Source organism: Oncorhynchus nerka, linkage group LG1 (assembly GCF_034236695.1).
Source record: "Oncorhynchus nerka isolate Pitt River linkage group LG1, Oner_Uvic_2.0, whole genome shotgun sequence".
Classification (NCBI taxonomy): Eukaryota; Metazoa; Chordata; class Actinopteri; order Salmoniformes; family Salmonidae; genus Oncorhynchus; species Oncorhynchus nerka.
In genome coordinates, this window is record NC_088396.1 from 8,456,234 (window position 1) to 8,480,018 (window position 23,785).

Genomic DNA, 23,785 nt, shown 5'->3' on the forward strand with positions numbered 1-23,785 from the left:
TTAAAGAGTATAATAAATACATGCAATATAGCCTACACCTTCTCAATAAATCAATTATTTATTTTAGACAGGTCTAAAGATGCATGATATGAAGAAAATGTAGTATTTTTCAGAAGAAAAAAATAGCATACTCTGAGTTGTCCTTATGTTCGGTCCTGATGTGGCTATGCCAAATGGCTGTGGGCTACACTAGTTAATTTAGCAGACAAGATTTGCTTATAATTCCGGGGAATTATTTTATAGTATGAAAAATACAATTGAACAAAGCTGAATAAAATCAAAATATTTTCTCCAAACGATTTGAGGGAGTGAGCACATGCGGCTATTCTGTGTTGAGCGGTTAACAAATAAACAGGTAAAACTCCTATATGCTTAATTTAGAGTTATTAATGTAACTTTAGTTGTTCTACAAACGTTGGGCTATATGTTGACATTTTTTATACATTGTAAGGCTGCATGATGACACTAATGAGGATTTGAAAAAAGTTGCTTGAAATGCATGCGCTCTGCTTTGTTTTTTTTACACGGGTTGTACACACTCCAATAGTCTCTCATTCACAATTTGACAAGCCCTTGATAATGCCTTGAATTTCACAGTGGCATCCACTTTGTGACTGTAACGCACCCTAAAAAAATTCCAAGGTACATATTGAAGATATTGGAAGAACTGTCCACATTTACTATTCATCAAGATGAGTAGACTTAACAAACAGCAAAAGCACTAGCCTATGTCAATCTACTATCACCCATAGTACAAAAGTCAACCTATTCTGTGCGAGAAATAAATATTCCAAACATAGTCTGGGACAGTTGTGGGATGCGATAGATCACAAATTAATACAACCCATAACATCAAACAACCTTTTTTATATGCAATGTGGCTGACGCAACAGATCAGAATGTTTAGCTTAACCAACATTCCTCTGAAAAGGCAGCACGCGAAATTCAAAAATATTTTTGAGAAATATGTCACTTTCACACATTAACCTCTCTAGGGTATGTGGGACGCTAGCGTCCCATCTGGCCAACATCCAGTGAGATTGCAGAGTGCCAAATTCAAATACAGAAATACTCATTATAAAAATTCAGAAAACAAAACATATTTTACATAGGTTTAAAGACGAACTTCTTGTGAATCCAACCATGGTGTCAGATTTTAAAAATGCTTTACGGCGAAAACATACCTTACGATTATTTGAGAACATAGCCCAGTTGACAAATTATTACAAACTGTAACCAGCCAGAAATAGAGATACAATTAATCCCTTACCTTTGATGATCTTCATATGGTTGCACTCAGAAGACATTCATTTACTCAATAAATGTTCCTTTTGTTCGATAAAGTCTCTTTATCTTCAAAAACCTCAGTTTTGTTCGCGCGTATTCTTCAGTAATCCACAGGCTCAAACGTAGTCAAAACAGGCAGATTGTATCCGTAAAGTTGTAATTGTATCCGTAATGTTCATAGAAACATGTCAAACAATGTTTATATTCAATCTTCAGGTTGTTTTTAGCCTAAATGATCTATAATATTTCAACTGGACAATAACGTCGTCAATATAAAAGGTAAACAAGAAATGCACTCTCTCGGGATTGCGCATGAAAAAGCTCTGTGACACATCATGGTCCACTCATTCAGACTGATCTTACTCCCTCATTTCTAAGAATACAAGCCTGAAACAATTTCTAAAGACTGGTAACATATAGTGGAAGGCATAGGAACTGCAAATTGAGTCCTAAATCAATTGATACTGTAATGGCATTGAATAGAAAACTACAAAACCAACAAAAAAATTACTTCCTGAATGGAGTTTTTCTCTCCAAATCAGTCCTGTTATACTCACAGACACTATTTTAACTATTTTGGAAACTTTAGAGTGTTTTCTATCCCTATCTACCAGTTATATGCATATCATATATTCTGTGCCCGAGTAGCAGGCTGTTTAATTTGGGCATGCTTTTCATCCAAAATTCCGAACGCTGCCCCCTACCCTAGAGAAGTTAACAAGTCCAATATAGAAAATGAAAGATAAACTTCTTGTTAATCTACCCATTGTGTCCGATTTCAAAAATGCTTTACAGTGAAAGCACAACATATGATTAAGTTAGATCACCGCCAAGTCAAAAAAACACACAGCCATTTTTCCTGCCAAAGATAGGAGTCACAAAAAGCAGAAATATAGATAAAATTAATCACTAACCTTTGATGATTTCATCAGATGACACTCATAGGACATCATGTTACACAATACATGTATGTTTTGTTCGATAATGTGCATATTTATATCCAAAAATCTCAGTGTACGTTGGCGCCTTACGTGCAATAATGTTTTGATTCCAAAACATCTGGTGATTTTGCAGAAATACTGATAATAAACATCGATAACAGACACAAGTGTTATTCACAGAATTAAAGATAGACTTCTCCTTAATGCAACTCCTGTGTCAGATTTCAAAAAAACTTTACGGAAAAAGTATAATCTGAGAACGGCGCTCAGAGCCCAATCCAGCCAGAGAAACACCTGCCATTTTGGAGTCAACAGAAGTTAGAAATAACGCAATAAATATTAACTTACCTTTGATGATCTTCATCAGAAGGCACTCCCAGGAATCCCAGTTCGACAATAAATGACTGATTTGTTCCATAAAGTCCATAATTTGTGTCCAAATAGCCACTTGTTGTTAGCGTGCTCAGCCCAGTAATCCATCTTCATGAGGCGTGAGCACTTTGTCCAGACAAAAACTTGAAAAGTTCCATTACAGGTCGTAGAAACAAACAAGTCAAACGATGTATGAAATCAATCTTCAGGATGTTTTTAACATAAAACATGAATAATGTTCCAACCGGAGAATTCCTATGTCTGAAGAACAGCACTGGAACGAGAGCAAACTCTGTCGGGAGCGCGAGTCACTTGCCTGAGACACTCTGCCAGACCACTGACTCAAACAGGTCTCATGAGCCCCACCTTTATAGTAGAATCCTCAAACCAGTTTCTAAAGACGGTTGACGTCTAGTGAAAGCCGTAGGAAGTGCAACATAACCAATATCCCACTGTATCTTCAATAGGGGCTGAGTTGAAAAACTACAAACCTCAGATATCCCACTTCCTGGTTGGATTTTTCTCAGGTTTTCATCTGCCATATGAGTTCTGTTATACTCACAGACATCATTCACATCATGCAACTCCAGAGTGTTTTCTATCCAATACTAATGATAATATGCATATATTAGCATCTGGGACAGAGTAGGAGGCAGTTCACTCTGGGCACACTATTCATCCAAAAGTGAAAATGCTGCCCCCTATCCCAAAAAGGTTAAAATATTGATAAACTATTAGGCTATTTCTTCACATTATAAGCGCAGCAATACGCACATTGTAGTAGGCTATACGTGCGAGTGTTCCATTAGCAGAAAACACCATTATCAAAAGTGACTGCAAATGTAATTATGCAACAAAGCAAAGTATAAAGAGATCCTTGATGAAAACGCTTAGAGCTTAGGACCTCTGACTGGGGAAAAGTTTCACCTTCTAACAGGACAACGACCCTAAGCACACAGCCAATTCAACGCAGTAGTGGCTTCGGGACAAGTCTCTGAATGTCCTTGAGTGGCCCAGCCAGAGCCCGGACTTGAACCCGATCTAACATCTCTGCATTGACCTCAAAATAGCTGTGCAGCGACGCTCCGCATCCAACCCGACAGAGTGTAAGAGGCTCTGCAGAGAAGAATGGGAGAAACTCCCCAAATACAGGTGTGCCAAGCTTGTAGCATCATACCCAAGAAGACTCGAGGCTGTAAACCCTAACGTGCTTCAACAAAGTGCTGAGTAAATGGTCTATGTACTTATGTAAATGTAATATTTCAGGGGGGTTTTTAAAACCGTTTTTTGCTTTGTCATTATGGGGTAGTGTGTGTAGATTGATGAGGGAATAAACAATTCAATCAATTTTAGAATAAGGCTGTAGCGTAACAAAATGTGGAAAAAGTCAATAAGTCTAAATACTTTTCGAATGCACTGTATGGCAGTACATAAACAAAATCTAGCTCACTTATTTTGCCAGCTAGAAAGAAATAGCCATAAATTCATTCAGAAACGGAGGAAGAGGCTCGCCAGCTCGATAGCTGCAAGCAGAATTGCAACCAACATTATTCAGCGCTACAAATACAGACTTGATGAATTTATATACCAGTATGGGCAAAATTCTGAAAAAGTCAGAGGTTGGTGTTCCTAGTTTGTCTGTAACATCAGAGAAAAAGGGAAATAGTTGCTGTAAATAAGGGCTAATCTTTGGCATTTTGTAATAATTTACAGTATTTTTATTCAAGGGGTGTTGCACTTGTTTCGGCCTGCACATGCTCTCACTCTACAGTGGCTCTCGCGCTAACCAGCCTGTGAGTCAGTTGAATTAGAGTGACAAGCTAACAGAAAACTGAAGAGAGAAGTGCCAGATAAACAACACATTTTAAACTTTATCATCAAGGTTTGGTGAATTATAAGCATTTAATATGAAACACAAAGTGAGTGTTATAATTAATAATGCTATAATAATGCTATAATTGTTATTATTTCTTGATAATGTTTTAATAGTTTAATTAATTTATAAATGTCTGTTAGCATAGAAGCTAATGTTGGCTAAAGTTTAAGAGGGTACACTACACTACTAGACCAGGTGTGTTGGGGTTTTTCAATATGACCTAACAGTGTAAGAGGATACTAGGCCTATGCTTTGCCATTGCAGAGTGAGTAGTAAATGTTGCATTATGTGAGTACCATAAGTTAATTAGTTTGGTCAATTTATCTGAAAAACTGTGTTTCACTACACGCTGCTAGCACAAAACCATGGTATTTTTTCATTGTACTACCGTGATTAATTTTGTACTATGGAGGCTAGTACAATGAAACAAAAATATAAAAAAATTGGTCACTACCATAGCAAGAAAATATCATGGTACTGGCACAAATTTCCTGGTATTTTCTTGCCATGGGAGTACAATGAGAAAAATACAATGGTACTATCATGTATTTGCACCAGTACCATGGTATTGTCCTGCCATGGTAGTGACCAACAAAACATGATATTACCATGTCATTTGTTTTTATTGTACTACCATGTTACATTTTTTGAAGGACTGGTAAACACACACTATATCGAAGTTTAGTTGTTGAACAGGATACAGCATGTGTAAATGGTACAGTGAAATGCTTCCTTGTACATTCCCACAGTAGAAATATCAAAAATAGAAAGTGTCAATAGAAAAGTGTTCATGCATTTTTTAAATAAAAAGTGTCAATGAATAACCTAAAGAAAATACAGTACACTACATGTATGTACATAATAACAATGTCAATAACGATAGCACTGATACTGGTGATAGATAGTTATATGCATACAATCAGGGGTAAAGGAATCAAAAATAAATAGTAGCAGCAACGTATGGTGGGTATGGCCGAAATCATCCCCAGACACAGCTGGCTAATTTGATGGGTCATGTAATCATCTGGCAAAGTGGAGTCTTTTGTTTAGATATGTAACGTCGGCTAGCTAGCTAAACAATGAACCATAATCCCAACCCATACGGAATAGCAATACAAATGGATTGTCATAGCTGCCCACCATGCATGAAATTATGTATTATGAATCTGCAGGTAGCTAAAGCTAACCAACCAATCAGTGATGGGTAGCTATAAAATGGCTTTCTGAAATTAACAATATTACTACACAGATCGTACATGTAGCTAGATAGACAGCCAGCTAACATTAGCTAGCTAGCTATGTAGATAGCAGCATTAGGCTTTAACTTGCAATGAAAATGATTTTCTGACGAAATGTTAAACTCATAATATCTGAAAATGTAGCTTGACTCTTACTCGTGTATATGACTGAATGCTTCATGGCAGACTGTAATCATTTTCACTAAGTTAAAAGTCCTCTTGTTTGTGTTGTTTGTAGAGCTTGCATGTGCCATTGTGTCAAGTCAGTCTGGTTCACACTGACAGTATTCAATGCCATAAGAATCATCAGATCTTTCTCCCTGTCTGTCATGAATGCCATGGTTGCTCCTACTTTGAAGATGTCATCTGGAGACAGGTGTTTTATGCAACAATCTTCGGTTCTGTTTCTCCGCATTTGCAATAAGACTTCATACTCCGATTCTGATGTTCCCAGAATCTCTATGTTAACCAAGGGGTTTTCAAATGTCACATCAGTAGGGTAGAGAGAGGAAAAAGGGGGGAAGAGGTATTTATGACTGTCATAAACCTAACCCCAGGCCAACGTCATGACACCTGACAAGTAAAAATAAAAACATACATACAAAGAGAGGACCATTAGGAAAAGTCATTTTGCTTTAGCAATGGCAGATATACTTCAAATGAGTAAGCAACATTCACCAATAAGCCATTCTTCCTCAACACCTCCCCGTGTAGCTGTATAAGCCAACATTGCTGTTCTGCAGAATGATCGAGTCATGCATTCCACCTGGCCACCACATTCAGCAGTGTCTTTTGCATATCACATAGCCCGCACATAAAGAGTGAAAGCCTTTTCTCTTCACATCCATTAGCTGAAATCATTATCGGATGGTGATTTTATGGCGATGTGGGTGCCGTCTATTGCCCATTCGTATTTGGGAACCTATTTATGGCATCATGGCAAAGAAACCCCTCTTGACTTCACCCTATTCTACGATGGCTTATGGAAATGGTTTATGTTATTGTTTGTTTTGCTGATGACTGCATCCAAAACATTGACTCATCGAGAGCTGTGAGATGCCGATCGGCAAGCTCCCTCTGAAAAGTGCCCATTGTCAAAAACTTGTGTGGATATCACTTGAATGTGCACCGAAATGGCATGTGTTTGCCTTGTATGTCTTAAAACCTCGCAAAAATCCTTTAAGATTGGTTTTGGGAAACAGTATCTGATGAGCCAATCTGTACTTTCTGCAGAAAAAGTCTCACCTGTCTCTAAAAACACGTTCTAAGCAAAGTTCAGCATGTACCACATCTTCAAACAGTGCAAGATCAGCCATCTCTCATTCTATTTCACATTATCTCAGTCTTTTATAGTATTTCAACAAAGGTTTCACTTTCTCATTTAACAAATTACTGTATATGGATTATTTTCATAAAAAATACTCTGATGTGGTCAAATTATATAGCATGTCAAGATATGTTGCATGAATTCACAATGGAAACACTAGCATGCTAGCAGATACCCATAGACTTCCAGTTATCATGATCTCGTGAAACTTCCTCTAACTTCCTTCATGCTGGACACAGAGACATGGTATCCACAAGTTCATCTGACACTGGGAAGTAGATAAATGGCCTTGCCAAAATCCTGATGGATCCCTTTAACAGGGTGAGAGCTAAGTAGCATAGATCCAGGATCCTACATAACTCATTGCCAGGAGCAAAACATAGTAAACAAACTCGATGGTAATATAGTAACAGTGATAAATCTCCAAAATATTCCACAACAGACTATTGATGTTGTAATTTAATATTTCATATCCACTGTCTGTGGATAACCTGGTTCTCCACTGGAGCATGGGACTCCAGTCTGCATAATGGCCACACCACTATAACACCCAGTCCTCCACAACCAATGGAGTGTGTTTTCCAATCTCCAACACTCATTAGAGGGGTTGGGATGAATGTATTCAGTTGTGCAACTGACTAGGTATCCCACTTTCCCTAAATGTGTCAACAGAGTAGGGTTAATGAATAGTGTTCTTTGTAGCTAATTCAGATGTTATTCAATGATCAAGATCCATGTATAACATTGATGAAATACACTGTGTACAAAACATTGCTGCTCTTTCCATGACATAGACCGGTCCTAAACTCGGTCCTCGGGACCCCAGGGGGTGTGCATTTAGATTTTTGCCCTAACACTAGTCAGCTGATTCAAATGATCAAAGCTTGATTATTCAATTATTATTTGAAACAGTTTCGTAGTACTAGGGTAAAAACCAAAATGTGCACCCCTTGGGGTCCTGAGGACCGAGTTTGGGAAACCCTGACATAGACTGACCAGTTGAATCCAGGTGAAACTAATGATCCCTTGATGAAGTCACCTGTTAAATCCACTTCAATCAGTGTAAATTAAGGGGAGGAGCCTAGAGACAATTGAGACATAAATTGTGTATGTGTGCCATTCAAAGTGTGAATGGGCAAGACATCATTTTTATGTGCCTTTGAACTGAGAATGGTAGTATGTGGCATGCGCACCGGTTTGAGTGTGTCAAGAACTGCAACGCTGCTGGGTTATTCATGCTCAACAATTTCCTGTGTGTATAAAGAATGGTCCACCACCCAAAGGACATCCAGCCAACTTGACACAACTGTGGGAAGCATTGGAGTCAACAAGCATCCCTGTTGAATGCTTTCGACACCTTGCAGTCCATGCCCCGTTGATTGAGACTGTTCTGTGGGGAAAAGGGGTACAACTCAATATTAGGAAGGTCTTCCAAATGTTTTCTACACTCAGTGTATATGCATGGTTTACTTAGCCTACGGTGTGGTGCAAGATGGTGTAACTTCAGAAATACATATCATGGGTCCTGATGAAAAAGGGTTATAAGTTGCACATATCATCTTGGCCGTCTGTCTTTGTCAGCTGTGATATATTCATGTGTTGATTTATGGGGGGCGCTAATTGCTCCGGATATCCAAAGTTAGATTCACTGAGGCGACTGCAGCAGGCTCATTCGTAGTCTTTGACACTCACAGTAATCAATGAACTCCTTTGATATTACATTTATTCAATAGCAGAAGCATATGATACTGCAAGTTACAAATTAGCTATTTCTACAGAACACTGATGACTAGTGCAGTGTCTTCTGCACATTGTGTCACATGCCTATCCATAAAACATGTGGTGCGCACTGTAGCGAGTACTGCGGACTCAGGCACTTACAAGTTTAATCTTTGCCAAGTTAGCTTCAAGCTTGACCGGGTCTGACTTTTTGGAGAAGCTTAAGAACCAGCACTACATCATTCATCTGTTACATAACCTTTGATTAAATAAAGCAGTTGTGTGTTGCATATTTCATTGTGCAGTGTTTCTCCCTTGGACATGAGCCTCTGCAATCGTAGTACATTTAGCAACCATTACCTTTGTATCCCAATCTGCAAAATGCCAGTTCAATCATCAATGCTTTCACTTATAGGTCTAGAGAAAGTCAGATGGTTGTGTTCGTGATCTGATTTAGCACTGTGGCTAGTGTACTTTTACAGGGTTTTGGTTGTACTTCTAACACTTAATGTTTGTGTGACACAAGAAAGACAGATTAATGGGCGTAATGCCAATGTCTGTAACAACCACCAGAGAACATTCCCCAAAAGTTCTCATTCGGTTTCCAGGTAATGTAGTGACATAATTTACCAGTAATGTTTTCCCAGCTAAACTAAAATGTTTATATTTATTGTGTTCTTTAAAGGTTCCCATAATGTTTCATTATGTTGTAGCAACAGTCTCGTGAGAACATTGTGGGGACATCACAAAATATATTTTCACAAAACACAAAAACTGTCCAGTTGTGCGGTTGATTGGTATTGGTATTTTATAAGGATCTCAATTAGCTGTTGTGAAAGTAGCAGCTACTCTTTCCATGATTCTAAAATGTTTATTTTATGTTGCAAAAACAGTCACCTGATTGTGCAAGAATTTTCCCAGAACACTAAAACTGTCCAGTTGTGCTGACATTCAGATCATGTTTGTATTAGTGTGCATAAAACATTCCTTTGATGTTGCAAGAATGTTGACAGTACAGCCTTTTGGAGTTCTTTATAGGTTCCCAGACATTTAATTAGGTTGTGGGAACAGTGTGGGTACATTAGAGAAAGGTTCCCAAAACATCAAATATGTTTAGTTGTGATGACATTCATACAATGTTTATGTTAGGCTGCGCAGAACATTTCTATAATGTTGTAAGAATGAATGTTGACATAACACCTTGTCTAAGTTATGGGAGTTGTCTGGGATGTTGCAAAAATATTCTTCTGATATTCACATACTGTAGGTTGCGAAGAACATTCTCACAATGTTGCACAATGTTCCACAATTTACAAATTAGTCTGTATAAGAATATTTGTTTTAGGTTTAACATACCATTCCATCGGTGTTCACACAATATACATTTTTACCTTGTCTTGGAGTTCATCAGAACATTTCAAGAACATTTAGAAAATGTTATATTTAAGCTTTAACATTAACACAACATTCTTAGCATTTTCATTTCATTCATAGGACATTTGAACTGTATTTACATGCTGACCAAACTGCTCGCGGATGTTGATTTTGTACCCCCACACCAGACACAATCAGGACACGCAGGTTGAAATATTAAAACAAACTCTGAACCAATTATATTAATTTGGGGACAGGTCGAATGGCATTAAACATTTATGGAAATTTAGCTAGCTAGTTTGCTGTTGCTAGCTAATTTGTCCTGGGATATAAACATTGGGTTATTATTTTAACTGAAATGCACAAGGTCCTCTACTCCGACAATTAATTAACAGATAAAACGGTGAACCGGATTTGTTTCTTGTCATCTCTCCTCCTTTCTTCAGGCTTTTTTTTCTTCTTTGGGCGTTATATGGTGGTTGGCAACCAACTTTACGGTGTAAACACTTTACTGTAGTGTGGACGTCAGTTCATTTTTCAAATCACCCACGTGGGTATATGCTCCTAAAAACCAATGTCGAGATTTGAGAGGCAGGACTTGCAGCGCATTGAGCGTCACAAATATAATATAATAAATTCTATTTTAGCGCCAGGACACGTAGACGCTCGCTAGAGAGCAGTGTGGGTGCAATGATTGAATAACATGTATGTGTACATTTATTTTGTAACACTTTCGCACATGACGAGTCCGGTCTGGTCAGCAAGTGAGTCATATTAAGATAACCATTATACACTTCATAAGTTGACAATCTGGACATTATTTCAGTCATAGGACATTTGAACAGTATTTAATCATACAAACACAACCATATTTTTTACACTTACACATTTTTGTTCCCAATCCAGTGCTTTTGTCCTTTGCGCCACCAGGGATGCTCTCGTACAGATTCTTTATTGAGTGTATAGCCATGCGGGTATGGTCAATCAGGAATTCCATGCTTCCTTTTTAGCCTTCTTAGACAACTAACCCAGGGAAATACTGATAACTAGGTTATTTACTATCTCTACACCCATCCTCTTTATATGCTGCATACTTCTGGGCCCGTATTTACAAGGTATCCAAGACTATGAGTGCTCATCTAGGATCACTTTTGCTTTTCACATCATGAAAAATAAGACAGGGGTCGGACCATGTCAAGCATCTCAAAAACAGGAGGTTGGTGGCTCCTTAATTGGGGAGGACAGGCTGGAGCGGATTGGAACGGTATCATATATATCAAACACATGGTTTGATGCCATTCTATTTGCCCCGTTCCAGCCATTATTATGAGTGCATTTAAAAAAAAAATGGAACAGTCATTTTTAACATAATGTTTTATTTTTTGAAGTTTAAATTAAGCATTTCTGACTGGATTTATAACTCTGGACAAAATAAAGACATTCTTAATTTAGTAGAATACATCCATGTGATAGCTGTAACCTTCAATCAGAACAGAATTTCTAAGTTGTTGAAATGTTCCCATCATTTTCATATGCTGTGTACTTGTAACAAATAATTTTATGATTTAGCTCTTTGCTATTGTACTTTTTTGGGGGTCCATTTTAATTGAAAACAATCACAGTAAGGTACTTAATTATTACCTAGAAATTATTTGACATTGAGATAAAAACGGCTGCATTGGAGCTTTAAGGCCAGACGCTACACCCTCATATGGATTTATTTTCCTTAATCATATCACAATCCACTTTTACCAGTTGAATGTAGACACAAATATAATGTTTTTTTTTGTATAAAAAAATTCTGAAATACTTCATAAAATATGCTAAATATGTCATCAGCACCCTGGGAGTTGTTGTTGCTTAACAAGAATCTATTGATGCACCTGTACGTACATCAACCTAAGAAACATAATAACAAATCAACATCAAAATATGTCAGTTTAAGCTAGAGATATCAGTTCCTTTGCATGAGCTAAATCTCAATCCACCACATCCGACTATGGCGATGGAAGGTGGCTGAACTACAGCAGCCTTTGTCAGCCCATGAGACATCCCAAAAAAAGGTATAGATCATACAATTCCAAAACAAATAGCTAAATTATCCATGGTATGACCATCTTAAAGTAATTCCATATGTTATCTTAGCACCCCCTCCCCCCAACAGTTTTGACTTTTAGAGATGAACTGCCTTGCTCAAGGGCAGAACGGCAGATTTTTCCATCTTGCCAGCTAAGGGATTCAAACCTGTAGCAATTCAATTACTGGCCCAATACGCTTAACCACAAGGCTACCTGCCGCACCAGATGATCAGCATATGAAGTGTAAAAAATATGGTTGTACTTGTATGATTAAATGCTGTTCAAAATATATTTTGAATTATATTAAAATGCCATTTGTCTCTTTATCAGCTACAATAACACAGGAGACTGCTGAGGGGAGTACAGCTCATAAAAATGTCTGGAATGGAGTAAATGGATTGATGTCAAACACATTGAAACCATGTGTTTGATGTGTTCAAGAGGAGGTCAAATGTATTTTGAGTGAACATCAATAGAATAGTATGTTAAACCTAAAACACATGCTATGAACGTATTTAATAACAGACGTATTTGTAAATATTAGAACGTTGTGCAACCTACTACATGTGAATATCACAAGAATATTCTTGCAACATACCAGACAACTCCCATAACTTAATTAAATGTTCTGGGAACCTTAAAAGAAGTTAGACCAGGTGTTCTGTCAACATTCTTACAACATTATAGAAATGTCCTGTGCAACCTAACAGTTTATGAATGTTTTGTGCAGACTGATGTAAACATTATCTGAATGTCAGCCCAACTGGACAGTTTTTGTGCTTTGGCTAAATGTTTGTGTCCCCACAATGTTCCCACCAGACTGTTCCCACAACCTAATTAAACATTCTGGGAACCTTTAAAGAACAGACAAAATGTGTACTGGGAACATTCTTCTAACATCAGGTAAATGTTTTGCAGCCTAAAAGAACATTTTTACAATCTTCCGCACCACTGGACAGTTTTTACGTTTTGGAAACAATATTTTGTTATGTCTCTAAAATGTTCCCACCAGATGTCGTGGAAATTCTAATCAATAATGAGGAGAGACAAGGTCAATCACCAATCAGGATATTACTTTATTCAAAACGTATTAATAAGGAAAGCATAGAGCAATTGCTTCTATAATGATGAGGGTGGTCAGCTCAACACTTCCAAGTGTTGTGACGAGTAGCTCTGACATATGAAGAATACAAATATATTTTATAGAAAAGATACACCCTTTTAGTCTTCATGACAAACAACAGACGTATGGAATGGGTCACAAGGTGAAACTTGATATATGAGAAAGGGGTATCCCGCAGCAGATAGCATTTGCTATGAAGACTGTTCTTATTTTTCAGTCTGACCCCTAAGACGAGGCTCCTATCTTGTTCCTGGTACTTCATAGCACAGAAACACCAATTCATTATATGGCATAAATCAGTTGTCAACTCCAGATACTCCCATCTCAAGTAAAACCCCTTCTTGATCACACGCCTGGACAAGCTCACTGAGAGAAGTGAGCCTCTAGGTCATATACTACACCAGGATAGGTGCAACATCAGAGATGACATACAATGGTTTCCCCCAAGGCCGAAGGAGGGAGTGACTGGCGCACAGACATTGTGGAGACAAGTAATTGGTTCTCCATTAATCGCGCCATCCCTTCACATGGTTTAGAATAGGTAAAGACACATTCACATATGAAGACAATGTTCACTCCTGTCCTCCTCTCTTTCTGATATTCTGCATAGCACAAGAGACATGTGAAAGGCAAGCCTGACCTCTCCCCTCTCTGGGCCCCAGGTGACTGAGCCCCAGCTGAGGGACAAAATGCAACTGCCAACACCAGAGTCCGAAGGGATACATTCTATTAACAATCATATCATATGAGAATATGATATAGATAAGGCATCTAAATTATCTATGTTACCTAACTAGTTATGATTCTTCCGCCACACAGACTGTTCCCGCACCTAATGAAACATTCTGGGAACCTTTAAAGAACAGATTAAATGTGTTCTAGGAACGTTCTTGTAACATCAGGCAAATGTTTTATACAACATTCTATAATTATTAGCAGGCTGGACAGTTTTTGTGTTATGAGAACCTAACAAATGTTCCGAGAACTTTCACAGAACCAATTTTGGTTTGCTGGGTAGACTCTATTTCACAACATCTGAGGTTTTTGTGTTGTACCCGCCATCGGTTGAGACACAACATGCTCTTGAATACAGGGTGGGTGTCATTTCAATCATAGAAATAGAATTCATAGATTGGACCTATCCCTTCAGACCACTGCAATTTAGCTAATACACCATTGACATTTTAATCAAATTACAATTTTTACTTCTAATTATTACCACAAAGATGACCGCCAGTCCATCCACCGTCGAATGTCAACTTAAATGGTCATGTCTATTCTAGTATCTGTATTTCTACAATATCAATGGGTTTCCTATGGTGGATTGACAGTGTAATTTAAAACAACAGATATTCCCATTCAAGTCAACATTCTCTGGTGTGTGGACCTCCAACCATCTTTTTGGTATCATTTGAAATGTTTTATTCATATTTTATCACATTTATCAGCCAAAACATGATTGTATTCATGAGCAAGTTGTGTCTCAACCTATGGTGGGCACAACACAAAAACATTAGATTATGTCAAATAGGGTCTAAGCTACAACATGTGCAAATATGAAACAAATCTGAGTTTGTGTTTTTTGATAATTGAGGCTAGAGGGAGAAAGAAAAGTGAATTTATATCATGAAACGTATTGTTTTTGAAATTATAAAATAGTTTGACAACCCTGTATGCAAGCTTCTAAATTATATACATCTCAACTGTTTATCTTTTCCTGTGATGAAAACATGGCTGTTACAGTAGGTCCAAAAAGTCACTTTCTGAACACTTCTCCAATAGGCGAATATGGATGGGAGGTTTCGTTCAAATCAAAAGTGGTGCTGTCAGAAAGTGATTGAAATCAAATGGATATACCCTATTATTTGTCAGGTTTGACTATCAGACATAACTTTCACTGGTATTGTTCTATAAAGTAGGACGGAAGGACTTACACATGCCATCAAAAACGATCATTAGAAATTCCATGTTAGTATGTTACATCAGAATCTATTGTTAATATCAAATACCTTGATATTTCACAGACTGCCCTAGGAGGAAACCAATTCTGCATTGTCAATCATCTGTCGTCTGGTGTTTGTTCATGTACGTACTGTATGTGTGTGTGTGCTCAGTCTGCCTGGGTTACAGCGGCAGATGCCACAGACAGAACTCAAGAACGCAATCAAAAGAAAAAATGATTTGCTCAGTATGTCTGATGAGGAAGTGCATAACTCTCACAACCCCTCAATCACATCTATTTCTACAAGGAGCTTGTTCTTATACCCTTCTTTCCATTAGAATCTGACTCATAATGACTCCACTCCCCATGGCCATTATCATTAACTGTTTCTTGGCTGCTTGAAGGAGGAAGAAGAAGGAATCTGATTCATTAATATGATAGGTCATGCAAATTCATTTCTTGGTAAACAGATTAGTGTGACTCATGCAGAACATACCTGGGATCTAATCAACGGTGGATTGTCAACAAGCACATAGCGCGTGACCTTCTCACCTCATTTAACACCTGATTTACTGATCAAAAGGCACATCTCAATAGGTGGTCCAGGTACAGTATGTCATGACATAGCATAAGTGGGCCTTTCCTCTTTTTGTTCTCTATTGCTCCTCTATTGTTCCTCAAGCAAGGGGGGAGGCCGATGACATCACAAGTTCCCATCAGATCAAATCCTTGAATGCCCTACTCCTTGAAGTTTGCAGTTGTGTCTAAAAAAACAATAGAGGATGTCTTTAAACGCAATTTATTATTGAGCCGACATCTACAGCATTTACAGTGAATGTGATCTCTGCCAACGTTAGGAAAATTTACTTTAAAAGGTGCATTGTAGGGAGGCAATAACGCATGTTTTAGACCATTTCGGTCACACGTGTTGCGTGTTGTCTATAACTATGGGCAGGTCATCGCTCTAGGAAAGTGATCCAGACTTTGGTAACGCCAGTATAGGGATCACTCCGACAAAGGCATTGATTTGCAGTATAAGTAGCTAATTAGGTCTTTATTGGGTATTATTAGCCATTCATTAGGCATAAATGGCTGGTAATACAAATTAGCTACTTATATAGACACTTCATATACGCAAATAAGTTCGTAATATGTGATCCCTATTTTGAAGTGTTGACAACACTTTCCTTGAACCATCCCTCATATGGGCCAGGCTGCATGTCAATGCCATGTCATGAAAGTCACAATTATAGGACTGAGGAGTATTCAGTCTATAAAAACGGAAAGAGGAATGTAATTGAGTTAAATTAAAAACTTGAGAGGAGGGACACTGCAGTCCTGACAGAGTCTGGTTGTGTGTTCCACAGCTGTGGTGTACTGTTGTCCAGCGAAAAGCCTGAAAGGTCTGTCTCATGGTTTTGAGTTTAGTTTAGTTTGCAGGGGGCTGCTGCAGGCAGATGGAGATGTAGCTTGAGGACAGGCTACAGTGGGAGGGCAGGGTAACTACAAGCCCAACCCTAAGCTGGGGATTTTCAGACTGGTAAAAGGGCCCGAGTTATTCATTATTTAACATGTTACAGAAGTAGTACATTACTTATGCATTAGAGTCTTCGTTTGTACTTTTCAGTGTGGAACGTTCCATTATTTAAGTAGACAAGCACGGAAAAAGGCCTATCGATGGCTCGCAATGTTTTAAAGATCATCCTCTCACCCCTATCTCAATTAAACCTCAAATGGAAAGTTACCCAAAACCCCTACAGTAACTTAGTAACTTAGTTGTTCTTTGGGACACCAGGATTATTCCCGAGGGTCCGCTGTGCTGTCCAAACTCATGGTCGGCATCTGTTTGGGGTTAGACACTCTTTTGCAAGGACGAATCTGTAAAGTTGAAGCATTTGGGGTGGGGTTTCTACCAAGCCACATATGGAATTGTTTTTAGATGGCCATGCCATGGATCATTTAGCTATTTTATTTAGAATTGTAGGACCCTTTTAGGTATAAAAACATCTATGTAAAAATATTTATTCATAAAATGTTGAATTTGGTCTTTATTACTACAGCCCATAGAAACACATTGAATAACACTTTCATAAATGGTAAAAAAGACCGTCACAAAATAAATCTTAAGGAATAGGGTTTTGAAGTGTTTGTCCTATATCTAGGAGATATAAGAATGTAAAGGACATATTTGTAAACATATTTAACCCCTTGTTTTGTTGTTACAAATCTGCCTCCATACTTACATTCATTTGTATGGGTTACCTTCAGACTAGTCCTGTGAATCACGTGTGGATCGTAGAGAACACCATACAAATGAATGGAAGTCATCATGTTCGGAAAGTCTCATATTAGTTTGTAGTCCAAACGGTTCAGACGCTACAGACAGAAGTTGGCACATCTGCGTTACTAACTTCAGATGAGTCCCGTGACACGTGTGGAGGTCGTAGAGAAAAACGGAGAACACCTTTGTGTTCGTGAGTCCAAACAGTTCGGACGCTACAGACGTTCTATTGAGAAGACCGATTTTCGGGATGTCTCATTGTCTGACAAACAACGCTGTAACTCGGCCACCTTCGATCGCAGATGTGGAAGGCCGATATAGGCAGATATCTCTAGTTTAAACTGACAGATTTTGGAGATTGATGTGGAATAATTATAAAGCTACTTCATTGCCATGCCTGACACTAAATGACCTCACAACAGGCACAAACATGTCCCTCACGCAGACACAGAAACCTGCACAAAAATAAAGAACTTGAAACACTGTGCTATTTATTAACACTTTCTCTGTTTTGAAACAAAACATAAAGCTGCCGCTTTCAAGGTGCGGACTTTCAAGGACTCTAACCCGGAAGCTTACAAGAAATCCTGCTATGCCCTGCGACGAACCATCAAACAGGCAAAGGGTCAGTACAGGGCTAAGATTGAATCATACTACACCGGCTCCGATGCTCGTCTTATGTGGTAGGGCTTGCAAAATTTTACAGACTACAAAAGGAAGCACAGCCGCGAGCTGCCCAGTGACATGAGCCTACCAGACGAGCTAAATCACTTCTATGCTCGCTTCGAGGCAAGCAACACTGAGGCATTCATGAGAGCATCAGCTGTTCCAGGCGACTGAGTGATCACGCTCTCCGTAGCTGACGTGAGTAAGACGTTTGAACAGGTCAACATACACAAGACTGCGGGGCCAGATGGATTACCAGGACGCGTGCTCCGGGCATGTGCTGACCAACTGGCAGGTGTCTTCCCTGACATTTTCAACATGTCCCTGATTGAGTCTGTAATACCATGTTTCAAGCAGACCACCATAGTCCATGTGCCCAAGAACACAAAGACCCGAAGCACTCGCGTCCGTAGCCATGAAGTGATTTGAAAGGTTGGTATTTTTATTTATTTTTATTTCACCTTTATTTAACCAGGTAGGCTAGCTGAGAACAAGTTCTCATTTGCAACTGCGACCTGGCCAAGATAAAGCATAGCAGTGTGAACAGACAACACAGAGTTACACATGGAGTAAACAATTAACAAGTCAATAACACAGTAGAAAAAAAGAGAGCCTATATACATTGTGTGCAAAAGGCATGAGGAGGTAGGCGAATAATTACAATTTTGCAGATTAACACTGGAGTGATAAATGATCAGATGGTCATGTACAGGTAGAGATATTGGTGTGCAAAAGAGCAGAAAAGTAAATAAATATAAACAGTATGGGGATGAGGTAGGTAAAATTGGGTGGGCTATTTACCGATAGACTATGTACAGCTGCAGCGATCGGTTAGCTGCTCAGATAGCAGATGTTTGAAGTTGGTGAGGGAGATAAAAGTCTCCAACTTCAGCGATTTTTGCAATTCGTTCCAGTCACAGACAGCTGAGAACTGGAACGAAAGGCGGCCAAATGAGGTGTTGGCTTTAGGGATGATCAGTGAGATACACCTGCTGGAGCGCGTGCTACGGGTGGGTGTTGCCATCGTGAGCAGTGAACTGAGATAAGGCGGAGCTTTACCTAGCATGGACTTGTAGATGACCTGGAGCCAGTGGGTCTGGTGACGAATGGGTTAGGATTGGTTAGGCCAGTGTGCAGTGTTATTGCGATTGCGTCGTCTGTGGACCTATTGGGACGGTAAGCAAATTGGAGTGGGTCTAGGGTGTCAGGTAGGGTGGAGGTGATATGGTCCTTGACTAGTCACTCAAAGCACTTCATGATGACAGAAGTGAGTGCTACGGGCGATAGTAATTTAGCTCAGTTACTTTAGCTTTCTTGGGAACAGGAACAATGGTGGCCCTCTTGAAGCATGTGGGAACAGCAGACTGGGATAAGGATTGATTGAATATGTCCGTAAACACACCTGCCAGCTGGTCTGTGCATGCTTTGAGGACGCGGCCGGAGATGCCGTCTGGGTCTGCAGCCTTGCGAAGGTTAACACGTTTAAATGCTTTTCTCACATTAGCTATTACACAAAATGTGTAATAACATCAGTAACATCAGGGGGGGGTCAGGTGTGTTGGGTGGTGGGTCGGGGGTGTGCCCCCCCTGGGTCCCCAGGGCCAGGGTTGGGGGATGCTGTCGTAAGCCAGTTATTGTTTGAGCTGCTAGTAGAAAACAACAATCTATCCAACATTCTTAATGTCAGCAGTGCTGTTGTAATTTCCTTCTTAATATGTGTGGGGGGGATGGGGACTGGGGATATTGTATCATTGTCAATGTCTCTTATGTTCTCAAACATGAAAACTTACAAATAAAGTATTAACATATTTAGATTCCCCAACTTTTCCTGTTTTATACAACCTGGAGCTTGGCGCACGGTTCACGACAACTGGACAGCACAGTTCATCATAGTTCCATCATCAGTAAGGATTCATATATTTATATAACTATTTTTCAACCACTATTGTACACTTTTCTGCCCTACCAATATTTCATGGCTTTAAACAACTGAATATGTCATACTTTCAGGATGAATCAAACCTCTTTTCAATTCACCAATAGGCCTATATCTCGTGCGTAAAGGCTCGTGCGTAAAGTAGGTAGATTCATAAATACTTTCCTAACCATAAATACTCTACAAGATCACAATATTTATTCATCTATTAAAATTAGACAAATATGCATATTTTGATGGCTTTCTTCATGATCCCTAATACTCAGAACCTGTTCTCTCTATATACCCTACTCTAGTTTGTCAAGAAAAGGTACACTGTATTTAAAGGGATGGCTTTAGATAAACGTATAGTGCGCATAAGGGAGCAACACCCAAAGAGTTTGTTAGGCACCTGCATACTGTAAGTCTGAATACCAAATCCTGAGAAGTGCTTCAATTAAAACACAGAACAAAAGAAAATATTTCCCTAAGTCTGAATCAGCCCTCTTACTCAAATTCTGATAATAAAATGTATACCCTAGGTGGTTCATTTTGTCAGTTGGTTTCTTATTGTCCTTATTGGGTCCAAAGTATTTAACACGCTTGATGAAGATGAGCAAAAATTACTGTATAAAATAAATAATTTAAATACTGAGCTGTATTATACGCAAAAAAATGGGACATTTATTATTTTATACTAATACAATTGATCAGAGAACGTTTTTTTCCTCAAAAAGGTAGGGATATACATGATTGACACCCCTGTTTTTAATAACGACCCTTCTTCCGTACAGAATCCTTCCAGATCCTTGATATCCTTCGTCTGCGCTCAAACCACAGGTTTTCAATGGGGTTTCAAGTCCGGAGAATGAGATGGCCTTTGCAAAATGTTGATTTTATGGCCAATTAAGAATTTCTTTGTGGATTTTGATGTGTGTTTGGGGTTATTGTCTTGCTGGAAGATCCACATGCAGCCAAGTTTCAGCCTCTTGGCAGAGGCAGAAAGGTTTTTGGCTAATATATCCTGTCCTGGTACTGGGTAAAGTTCATGAAGCCATTGACAGTCAACAAGGGCCTTAGGACCAGTGGAAGTAAAATAGCCCCATAACATCAAAGATCCACCACCATATTTTACAGTAGATATGGAGTTATTCTCTGCTTATTCATTCTCATTTCAACACCAAATCCACCACTGATGTGCGTGGCCTAATAGCTCTATTTTCATGTCATCTGACCAAAGCACCGGTTCCAACCCCATACATACATTTTTATTGAGTTTGAGTTTGAGTTTATTTTATTTTTACAGGGACAGTGCACATTAATCAACGTTTCAGTAAAAGTGCCGGTTTTAGCCAGTCGGCTAATTTTCAACCGCAGTCCCTGGGCAGGTTATTAAAAACAATTACAATATAGACAATAGCAACATAGAACAAGCAAGACATAGCAACATAGGACAAGCAAGACATAGCATACAGACAGAGCAACATAGGACAAGCAAGACGTAGCATACAGACAGAGCAACATAGAACAAAAAGCAGCAAGACAAAATTCATAAAAGCAACAAAGTGTTTCCACACCTCACAAGCTACAGACAACAGACAACATGGAAAGCGGCAACACACAGCTAGGGACCATGTTCACAAATTTGATTGACCTTTAGCCATGTCTTCAAGCATTTTGTGAAAGTGTGATATGTGGTGCAGTTGTGTGTGTCTGAAGGCAGTGTATTCCATATATTAGTATGAAATAATATAATTTGAGCATACAATATAGCTCAGTATTAGAATTATTTATTTTATACAGTCCTTTTTGCTTACCTTTATCAAGGTTGTCAATCATTTCAGACCCCACTGTATATGGTCGTGGTAAACACAAATATTTCGACCAGTGGTCTTGAGGCATCAGATTTCTTGTTTTAGATGATGACATTTATGTCTGTGATATGCTCACAGAGGTTATGACAGGAACAAAATATGGGGCTGGTTTGGGCAGTGAGGGCCCCATCAACCATCAATCAAACCCATGGTAACTACAGCATGGCAACAGGGACCTGATTGGCTGTGCATGAGAAAATTGTTGACAGACAAATGAGACTCTGCTGAGAGGCGGGTATAGGTGATCAGCTCCCACTGTAGGAATCCAATATCTGCCGGGGTTGCCAGGTCTGCTGGGGTTGCCCTGTCAGTTGCATAACCCCCAAATAACCTTTTGACAGAGATGGATAACTTCATTATGGGATATCTGTCTGAGCTTGTTTCAGCACAGAATGTTATGGATTGTCTTCCATCTTTGTTTTGTTTGCATTTGATCATAACTCATGTATGAATTAGTGATTAGCAATGCATGCTATCATTTGCTCAATGTGTGTGTGTGTCTGCCATTTGCAGTACTGCTGGATGATATTTCAGGATCATGTCTGCGTATGACATCACATAGCAGATAATGCTGTGGCATTCAATAACAAGAACACAGGCTACAAGCTACATACAAGTATTCACACACCTTGACTTTTCCACATTTGGTTGTGTTACAAAGTGGGTTTAAAATCGATTTAATTTGACATTTTTGGTCAACTATCCACACAAAATACATGTGGAAGAAAAATTGTAACATTTGTTTAAAAAAATACATGATTTTTTATTAGATAAATACATGTTAGAATCACATTTGGCAGCAATTACAGCTGTGAGACTTTCTGGGTAAGTCTATAAGCTTTCCACACCTGGATTGGGCAACATTTGCCCATTATTGTTTAAAAAATTCTTCAAGCTCTGTCAAATTGGTTGTTGATCATTGCTAGACAATCATTTTCAGGTCTTGCCACAGATTTTCTGAACAGATTTATGTCAAAACTGTAACTTGGCCACTCAGGAACTTTCACTGTCTTCTTGGTAAGCAACTCCAGTGTAGATCTGTCCCTGTGTTTTAGATCATTGTCCTTATATCATCCATGCTCAAAGGGATATTGAATGTCAGCTTTTTTTTAACCATCTACCAATAGATGCCCTTCTTTGCGAGGCATTGGAAAAACTGCCTGGTCTTAGTGGTTGAATCTGTGTTGGAAATGTACTGCTCAACTGAGGGACCTTACTAAACAGGAGTTTGGTGGCACCTTAATTGGGGGGAACGGGCTTGTGGTGAAGAGTGGAGTGAGTGGAATGATATCAATAAATGGTTTCCAGGTGTTTGATGCCATTTCATTTTCTCCATTCCAGCCATTATTTATCAGCCGTTCTCCACTCAGCAGCCTTCTGCTACAACAAAATGTGGAAAAAGTAAAAGGGGTGTGGATAGTTTCTGATGGCACTGTGTGTGTTTCATTCCTTAGGCACAGAAAGCATTTCCCATCAATAGAGAACATACAGATTTTTGTAAAAAAAATATTTTATTTAAGGTGACTAATTGTTTCTATACACCATGAAATGATTATTTGGCTTCATATATGTTGATCACAGTGCAGTCACGCGCTTACGTGTATGAATGGAGTCAGTGCCGTCATGTTACTATTGTTATTTGATTTTCCAGAGACAATGATGTGACAGTGTACTGGACATTCTGTCTTTGCTATGCTGAAGTAAAACAAGGAAATTGGGATAGAATGGAGACTTTTATTGTCAAAATGTTGGCTACAAAGCCTTATTCAATG

The 23,785-nt window shown here is 38.8% G+C and overlaps 1 protein-coding gene across 1 annotated transcript in view; it reads left to right on the plus strand.

Moving 5' to 3' along the window:
- LOC115135159 (inactive dipeptidyl peptidase 10-like) overlaps positions 1–23,785 on the plus strand; it is a 129,190-nt gene that overhangs the window by 42,230 nt on the left and 63,175 nt on the right. The gene's annotated exons all lie outside the window — the stretch shown is intronic.